Source organism: Passer domesticus, chromosome 1 (genome assembly GCF_036417665.1).
Source record: "Passer domesticus isolate bPasDom1 chromosome 1, bPasDom1.hap1, whole genome shotgun sequence".
NCBI lineage: Eukaryota > Metazoa > Chordata > Aves > Passeriformes > Passeridae > Passer > Passer domesticus.
In genome coordinates, this window is record NC_087474.1 from 140505047 (window position 1) to 140514349 (window position 9303).

Sequence of the window (9303 nt, forward strand, 5' to 3'; positions counted from 1 at the left end):
GGGAAGAAGTGTCATTCTCAGGCAGCCATGACATGGGAAAGGTAACACTTAATTACTTTGTAATGTGCCTGAAGCAAACAAAGCAGCAGGTTTGTGCAGTGGGATTGTTTTCCCCAATGCCAAGTGCAGCTGAGGAAATAGGAATGTACTGAACCAAGTTTGGTCAGGAATATTGCCTCAAGTATGCTTTGTCTACCCCTCCTCACTCTACTGGTTAATTATTGAGCCTTGGGAGGTACTGTCAGCGTTGGAAAGATGGATGGGCAGAGGAAGAGAGAAGGCTGGGGCTGGGCAGGGAGCTGTTCTGGGAAGGCTCTGTCTGAGGAGCAGGGCAAGTCCATGCTCAGCTGTCACTGGCTGCACTGAGGGCAGGCTCAGCTGCTCTGAGCTCTCTCTCACCCTTCTTCCTTCCCAAGAGTGAGCTTCGTGCTGCTCCATCCCTGTCCCTAACACAGCCACCTCCTCTGCTCCATTTCACTCTGCCTGATGCAGTCCACCCCCCCATCACGAAGAAACCACCAAATCAAGGTATTGTGAAAAACACATTGGTGTTTCCCTCTGCCCTTTATTAGCTACAATCAGAGTTTGTTATCTCTGAGGCTTGCTCCCTTCAGCAGTAGCTGCAGTATTTCTTCCAGAAGAGCTAAGTACTCTAATCAAAAACATTTGAGTATCATGCTGCTGTTCCTGAGTGTTGTCAAAGTGCCACACAGTGACTGTTAAATGTTGTGTACTTGGGCAAACAAAGTCATTGCCATATTTCTAAGCAAGCACTAGATTGTAGACTGTTAAAGATGCAGAATTTTGAGTGGGGGCGGGGGAATGGTGTGGGGAAGGGATAGGAAGAAAGCATGGTAAGTATCCAACTCCATTCTCCCCCCAGGTGAGAACACCGTATCATCCCAACTGAGATTTTTCAATATTTTTTTTTAAATATAAATTCTCTGAGGGTGGCAGTTCAGTCTTCTCTAAGGCAGCCTATTTTGGGGCATTACTCTCCTTAACTCGGAAATGATTTTTCTGATGTCTGACCTGAGTTTCCATTTTTGCAATGGAAAAATGTTCCTTCTCATTCTATCCCTGGTGAAAGTGGTTGGGTTCTTTTTTTTTATTTTATTTTATTTTTAACGTACTTTTTTCTAGCAGAACCATGCTGCTCTTCCAGGGTATGCACTAGAAAGTGTTCTGGTGTGTGTGCTGGCTCAGGGAGTGGGTTAGACTGGAGTGACCTCTGGCATGAACAGATGATCTGCTTCAGATGGGCATTGCTGAATTAACATGTGCATGGGACAGTGATTCCTGTGCCAGCATGTGCCCATCTGTGATTCCCTGCTCCAAAGGAAGCTGCTATTGCTGTGCTATGTGCACACCTTGTGCATGATGAAGTGCCAGACTTTTCATGTTGTGGGGATTTTTTGTGGCTATTACCTTTACAGAATCATAAGAGTGTGTTGCTTGAGAGAAAACAGAAAACATGGACTTTCACTGGACCAGCTGCAGTCATGCAATTGCCAGGAGAACCAGAAGGACCAAATAGCAAAGGATGCTTTGGTCAGTTTCAAGAGAAAATCCTTTAGCTGTTCACTGTGACTTGAGATTACCCGTATACAGGACAAATTTCTGTGATCCATGGAATATGCTTTGCCCTGGAATTTTCTCACAGGCCTCAGTCCAGGCTCTTTGACCATTTTATTATGGTCCTGCCACCTTTGAATCAATGGCCTGTAATCTCCTAGCCCAGTGCTGCAATCCTGCTGGTCTGAGCAGGAGAGACACCAGCCTGCAGCTCCTCTAGCGCAGCCCTGCAAGCCCTGCCAGCCTGTGATTAATTATCTCAGTTCCCACAGTGAGCCAAGGAAAACTGCAGGGACCATCTGAAAACCAAGTGCAGAGAGGAACAGTCAAAATGAAACTGAAGTAGAAGGTGATCCACAGGCCTGTGTGAAACTGAGGGAGGGCAGAGGGGCAGAGTGGGTGGCAGGGCTGGGCTGTGTGTCTCCTGCAGCACTGGGCTGGGTCTGCAGGGATGCTTGCTGAGGAAGGAGGGTGCAGGGCATGGAGACAATACTTGAATGAGATTTTGTTGACTCTCTGCTGGCTTGATTGAGCTCTCACACCTCACGTTGGTCAGTATGTATCGGCTCCACAATGCTGCACCCACCCAAGGAGTTTGTGGATCTGTTTGCCAAGCTCCCTTCTCCCACTGCCAGCAGAATATCTGTGTACAGTATCTCCCATTTCCAGTGTGACTTTGCATCAGTGGCAGGAGGGTCTCGACAAGCCTATTATGGACCTGCACAGAAGACCTGAGATCTGAGGCAGGAAGAGACCTGCAGGATTGAAAGGATCTGTGATTGAGGGGATCTGGTGGCATGGAGGATAAAGGGGCAGATGGAGAACAAAACGGAACAGGCAATAAAACCTCCAAGGTCCTGTGCAGGGCCAGGGGTTGTACTCATTGATTCTTGTGGATCCCTTCCAATTCAGGATATTCTAAGATTCTGTAAAGGAAGTGCCATGAAACTCTGGCCCAGACACAGATGACAGCACCTGCATAAAGCCCCTGCTCATGTAAGTTAAACACAATTGTTTGGACAAATATGTTCCACCATGAGGAGTTTATTTCAGTAAATGCTTCTGCCTTTAACCCAATTTTAGGACATTGCAGCTCAATTTATTCTGTTGCCAAACTGTGGGCCTTGCTTGTGAATGGAGCCAGACCACTTGCCCATAGCCTGACATGGGCTTTGTGGCTAAAGCTGACCTGTTCCCCCCTCCACTTCTGACACCACAGCAAAGTTCTTCTCTCAGCTCAAAGGGATGGGACTGGCCATCAGCCACTGCCCTGCAATGCAGCTCTGACCTGTGTGAGGTGGGCAGCAGGGTGCTGCCATTGTTACAGACTGTGATGTCTGTTCTGCTGAGGTGTGTTTTGTGGTGTCTCTGGCTGCTGCAGCACTTTGGTTACAGCTGGAGCCCATTGTGGCCAAACCTGGTGTTCTCACAGAACAGGAGTGTGGCCCTGCCTGGCCATCCTTTAGAGGGCACTGACTGACTGTTCGTGGTTCCATCATCTGCTGAATGTACCCAGGGACTTGGTGCCACTGAGAGAAGGACCATTCCCCTTTCCTGCTCCTTTCTTCTGTTGTACTCAGGGCTTTCTCCCATTCTCCAGCCCATGCTGTCCTGACCACTTCCCTTTTAAGGGCTGCTTGCTTTTTAACTTTTGCACTGAGTTAATTTGAGATGTTTTAGTGATTTAGATCTGCTCCCAAAGTCAGAACTGACACAAGATAGCAGCAAGGTGTGTGGCCCAGAGACAAAGGGAAACTGTTCCAGTGCTGAAAAAAATGCTAAATGGCCTTATGGCCTCCTGTGGAATTATGTTATTTGCAGCACAGTTCTGGACAAATAATTAACACTAATTTTGCTCACCCTGTTTTGCCTAAAAAAGGGGGAGAGCAGAAGGGAAGGAAGATTTAAGGGATGAGTATTGGTGAAAGGACTGAAGAGAGAGATGATGTGTCATGAGGGTCTTCAGGTCCTGGGGCTGGGCATGGGAAGAGGATTTCAGTGACTGTCCAGAGCAAGGGGGATTTCACTAAGAACTGTAAGAGGTGCCTAGGGCAGGATTAAATGTCTAACATGTTTGGCTCGTGTCCCCTTTGTCCTCACAGAAGGTCGAGGTCCAGCTGGTGTGGAAAATAGATGATGTGTCTCTAGCTCAGCACCTGAGTCTCTCTGAAGACCTGAATTCCTCTCCCACTGCTGTCACATTATTGGTGTCAGATAAAACACACTTAGTTTTGGGGGTTTTTTTGGTCATGTAAAGTTATCAGCTGAGACTCCTAGAACTGCCTCCATCCCTCCTGCCAGGTTTGCAAATTTTCCCTTGGGCTTTATATGAGTCTGCAAAGAAAGGAAGACAGTGAGCAGATGAAGAGGAGCACTGGGCAGGAAGTGGAGCAGGAGCTCTCCTGCCAACCTGCCAACAAAGCCAAATGACCCATCTGGAGATGGTCCTTGGCCCCTCAGCAGCTGGGGCTGTTCTCCCAGCTGAGAGTGACTCTGCTTCCCCTGGTGCAAGGGAGTCAAACCTGTCCAGTTACCTGCACACCCAAGGGGCAGGCTACAAAATGCCAGGTGAAGCATAAATTAGCAAAAGTAACAATATACAAATTCCCTGCCCTTCCTAGGCAAGATGACAATTCACTGCCTTTGACTGAGGAGCTGAAGCAATTGCACTGTTATTTTGAAGAATGTGTTGAACTGGGACTGCTGGAGTCTCAGCCATCCCTGCAGAGGAGCAGAGCAAAAGCACTGGCTGCTGGAGCCTGTGGCACATGCTGCCTGCTTGTGAGAGGCATCTGAACATTTTGGTGCTTTTCTGCTTCTGGAAATGTTCAACCTGCTCTAAGCATCCATACCTCAGTGTCCATCCAGAGGTTGCATGCACCTGCCCAGCTTATGGGTGTTCTGGTGAGAAATCCCAAATCCTTAGTTGTGATGTGTGTTGCTCCCATGGAAGCTCACTGGAGAGCACCATGATGAATTCCTGGTGAGGGCTTCCTCCCCCAGGCTGGTGTGTTTGGTGGATGTAGGAAGAGAGCCAGGCAGTGGTGACTGAGCCCAGAGAAGTGAGTTACCAGTGGTTCATTGCAACATCAGCCTTGGCCAGGACTGGGTGCCAAGGGTGTTGTACAGTGCAGCACGAGCTCTGCTCCACAATGAGCTGATGGCTGGCAAGAGAAGGGGAGGGCAAGGCATGGCACCAGAGTGTGTGTAACCCATGCAAAAAGGGCTGGAAGAAAAGGAGCATGGAGGGAATTACATCTAGCCCAGCATTACAGACTTCACTCAAAACAAGAGCTTCAGAAACATCTCTGATACTCTCTTTGCTTGGCCTGCATAGTCCAGGGGGCATCCTGAGTTGTTCTGAGGCAAACCCTTCCATCTGGGCTCCTGCTACACTCAAAGGCAGCCTTCCCCCCAGATCTGCACTTGCTCTGTCCATACGAGTGACAGCACCCTCTGAATAAGCAGAGGATGTTAGCTGTCATCCATTGAGGATGTGGCAAAGGTCTGTGGACAAGCAATACTTGAAACATTGCTTAATGTTTCGTCTTAATACTGCTTAAGATGAAAGATGAACCATGAAAAGGCTGGCAATTTTTAACTACAGTAGAATGACCACAGTGATACCCAAAACAAAAGGAAAATGAAATAGAAACAGCTACTAAAAATGCCATTGCAAAAGCAATCCAAAGAACTATATAAATGTAGAAAAAAGAATGGTCTTTTCATAAACATTCTTCCCAGTGTTTCTGGGAAGAATCCACAAGCTTCCAGTTTTTGAAAGCATCACGAAACAAGCTGTTGAGCAGTGGAATGGATAAAACCAGGCTTCCAAAATGCAGCTCTGCTGAGCTGCCTGGGCCATTAAATCTCAGTGCCAGTGCTGCTGCTGCTGGGCCAGAGGCAGGCTGGGGCACGGCCACCCCAGCTGTGCCCACGTGCTGAGGGGTGGCTGGGGCATGTGCTGAGTGGCACATCCTCTGCCCCTGACCAAGCTCCTACCAGGAGAGCTCAGCCTCCCTTCCATGGGCAGGGCTGCTGCTGTCTCTTGCTGCTATCTCTTCTGTGCCCAGCTACCAATTATCAGTAAATTTATCAGAACACCTCTGTATTTGAGGCATCTTGGCCAAATTTGATCAAGGTTAGCTAGGGATACTGGGGAAGAAAACAGGTAGTCAGGCATTGGGATTATACAAGTCTCTTGCCTTTATAAAATGCAGACTGAAAATAAATCCAGAGCTCAGAAGAGCAGCAAATGCCTCTGGCTCTTACAGAGTGCCAGAGCCTGAGACGTGTGATGTGCTTTGTGCACAGAGGCACAGTGCTTTTGCCAAACTTGGCACTGAACTGTCCAGCCAGCACAGGGTGGGTATCCCAGTGCAGATGTTCTGGTGGGAATCTGCTGCTGCCCTCTTCTGCTGCTCTGAGCCTGGACTGTGCCTATTGCATGTGAGGTGTGAGGGCCTTCAACAGGTCAGATGTGCCAGTGCTGAGAGCAGGGATGTTCAGGTACTTCAGTGATCTTGAGTGTGAAAGCCTTGAGGAACGTGTACTTGGATTTGCAGAGGCAAAAATGCAAAGCCAAATAACTTTGATCATCACAAGGATCTGACTTACTCATGGATATAGACTGGTTTCTTCAGCTGGCTAGGGTGTTTTTCCAGGTGTTTTTCTCTGTAAGAACAAGTCTGTTCCATCCAGCTGCACTTTCAGCTCTGCTGCTGATGCTTTTGTGCTCTCTGCCTGTGGTACGTGCTGCATGGGCATGAATTAGCAGGTACAGCACACTGGCAGACTCTCAAGGGATCTGCAGCAAACATGAACACCGTGATCCAAAATCATCTTCCGTCTCATGCTGGCAAAGAACAAAGCCCAAGGGCACTGATGCCAGCTAGAATAGCTGGGCAGGGAGGGATGGAGAGTTCCGACTCCTCCATGTCTTTTCTGACATCACTGCCCCGTGGGGCTCGTGCTGGGTGTTGTTCAGCAGTCCCTGTGCTCCCTAGTGTTGCAGCCAGCTTCACCTGGCAGCAGCACAGCTTCCATGGAGTGAAACAACAGCCTCTGCTTCTGCAATAGTGCCACTGCAGCCAGGTTACTGGTCTTCAAAAACAAGTTGTCACTTGTTCAGCTGTTTTGCATAAAAGCAATTCCCTGTCCATCCTCGTAAGAGCTGGCTGGGCAGCCCAGACTTGACAGCTTCAATTTCTTCCCTGGGGCACAGACAAGATATTGTCAGATTATTATCCAAAAATTTCCCAAATCCAGGAGGAAGTCTTTGCACTGGGGGTCCTGGTGGACAGCAAGCTGTCCGTGAGCCAGCAGTGCCCTTGAGGCCAAGAAGAGCAAACATATCCTGGAGTCCATTAGGATAGGGTTCAAGGAAATTGAAGGAGATGATCCTGTCCCTCTGCTCAGCCCTGGTGAGGCCTCACCTGGAATGCTGTGTCCAGTTCTGAGATTTCTACTTCAAGAAAGACAAGGAAATAGTGGAGAGGGTCCAGCAGAGGGTAATGGAGGTGATTCACAGGATCACAGAGTTGGTTAGGGTTAGAAGTTGCCTCTGGAGATGATCTAGTCCAATTGATTTGGGGTTTGGAGCACCTCAGTTTTGAGGAAGGGCTGAAGGAGCTGGGCCTGTTTAGCCTGGAAAAGGAGAGGCTGAGGGGGACCTCATCAATGTCTGTAAGTATCTGAAGGGAGGGTGTCAAGAGGATGGAGCCAGGCTCTTCCTGGTGGTGCCAAGCAATAGGACAAGAGGCAGCAGGAAGAAACTGGTGCACAGCAAGCTCTGTCTGAACATGAGGAAGAATTCCTTGCTGTGAGGTTGACAAAGCACCGGAACAGGCTGCCCAGAGGGGCTGTGGAATCTCCTTCTGGAATGATTCAAAAGCTACTTCCACACAGTCCTGAGTAATGTGCTTTGGAGACCCAGCTTGTGCACAAGGTGGAACTAGATGATCTCCAGTGGTCCCTTCCAACCTTACCCATTCAGTGTTTCTGGGAAGAATCCACAACTACCCTTGGGCTACAGGAATGTGGAACAGAAAAACAGATGTGGCTTCCCATGGCTCTGCATTCTCACTTCCTGAGTAATTCTGTCATTTTGAGAGTGGAAACAATCCTGTATTCTGCTCCAGAAGGATCAACCCCAGGAAGGCATGAGTGTCCCAAAACAGACCCAACTCCCCAGGAAAATTCTGCTGCTAATTAGCTTTGGCTTTCCTGATTTTCTGTATAATTTTACGTTTGTCCCACCTTCATAGATAAAGCCTTCTGCCACTGTAGCCAAATGGTGGCTGTTTGGGACTGGAGCACCAAAATTAAAGGATCTTTTCTGCATTTTGTTCCCCTGGAAAGGAATTTGCATCCATGCTTTACCTGATGTCCAATTACTTGTACATGGTACTTATCTCCTCTCTTCAATTTTCCTGCCTATCCCCTTTCCATCTTTGTTCTTACTGCTGGGTCCACGTGAAAGCCAGTATTTTTTATAGCAGGAATGTACCAGTAATTCCCACTGCCAGGGAGCAAACAGGAGCCCTGACATGTATTGCTTGGCTTATCAGAAAGCAGGGCTGTATGGTGAGAAACTGTAGCAGCAGGAGCACACAGTCAGTTATGCAACTCCCTTCCCTGAAGGAAAGAGTTTGCTGTTACCCAAACAGAGCAAGCCCAAGCAGGCAGCACCCTGTGCTCCCTCCACCCTGCTGCTGTCCCAGCTGTGCCGTGGGGGAAGAAAACTGCGGGAAGGAGATGGCCTGGAAGTGCTGGGTCCTGGCTGAGACAACAGGCTGCCAGCACGCTGTGCAGGCAGGGCACAGATTTGGGCCATGTCCAAGCACTCCTGAGCAGCCTGCAGGAAGTACTTGGTGCCAGCTGAGGAGCCGTGGGGAGGAGTGAACCCGGCTGAACCCGGCTGAACCCAGATGCCCGTGGGTGATCCCCTCCCTGGTCTCAGTGCCAGGGCTGCTGCTGCTGCTGGAGAGGCACTCTGCAGCTCCCCTTTCCCCTGCTGCACTGCCCACACCACGTGCACCTGAAAATTGCTTCTCTTCATCCCTTTTCCCCCTTTTGCAATATGGTCAGAACAAGAGTCCCATCCAAGAGTTTTCTGTTCTCTAAGTTACTTTTTTTTTTTTTATTATTTTATTGTTTCTCGCTCAGCCTCCTGACAGATCCCCAGCTCTTTGGACCATTTGAAGCCCTTTGGTTGCTGCCCCACTCTCTGCTGGCACAGAAGTTTGTGGCCAGGTTGTGGTTGCTGAACATCAGTCACCAGCTCTCAAGAGCCTGGCACAGTTTCCCGTGTCCCAGTCCTTCTCCTGCAAGCAGCTACCATACAGGTTGTTTGAAGCCACAGCCTGGTTTTTAAACTTTCCTATTGTTATTGTGGAGATTCTGCAGGATTATTTTCTCAGCCACTGAGGAAATCAGCCTGAAACACAAACTGGGAGCAGAGGGTCCCAGCTTGGTCTTATTTGGCGCAGAATGCCCCATAGCTGATCAAGGTGCTGGAACACATGCTGCCTCCATGTGCTGCTCATGAACTAGACTGTGCTTTGAATCTCTGCCTGGGGGTGATTCCCAGACTGAAAACCAGTAGGTGTCACACCTTCCTGCTTATGACCTTCACACAGGTGGTGGAGATGAAGTTTGGTTTGGTTGTGGAGCCAGGAGTGAGTATCTTGACTCAATACAGATCTTAGGCTAGGGCCACAGGATTTG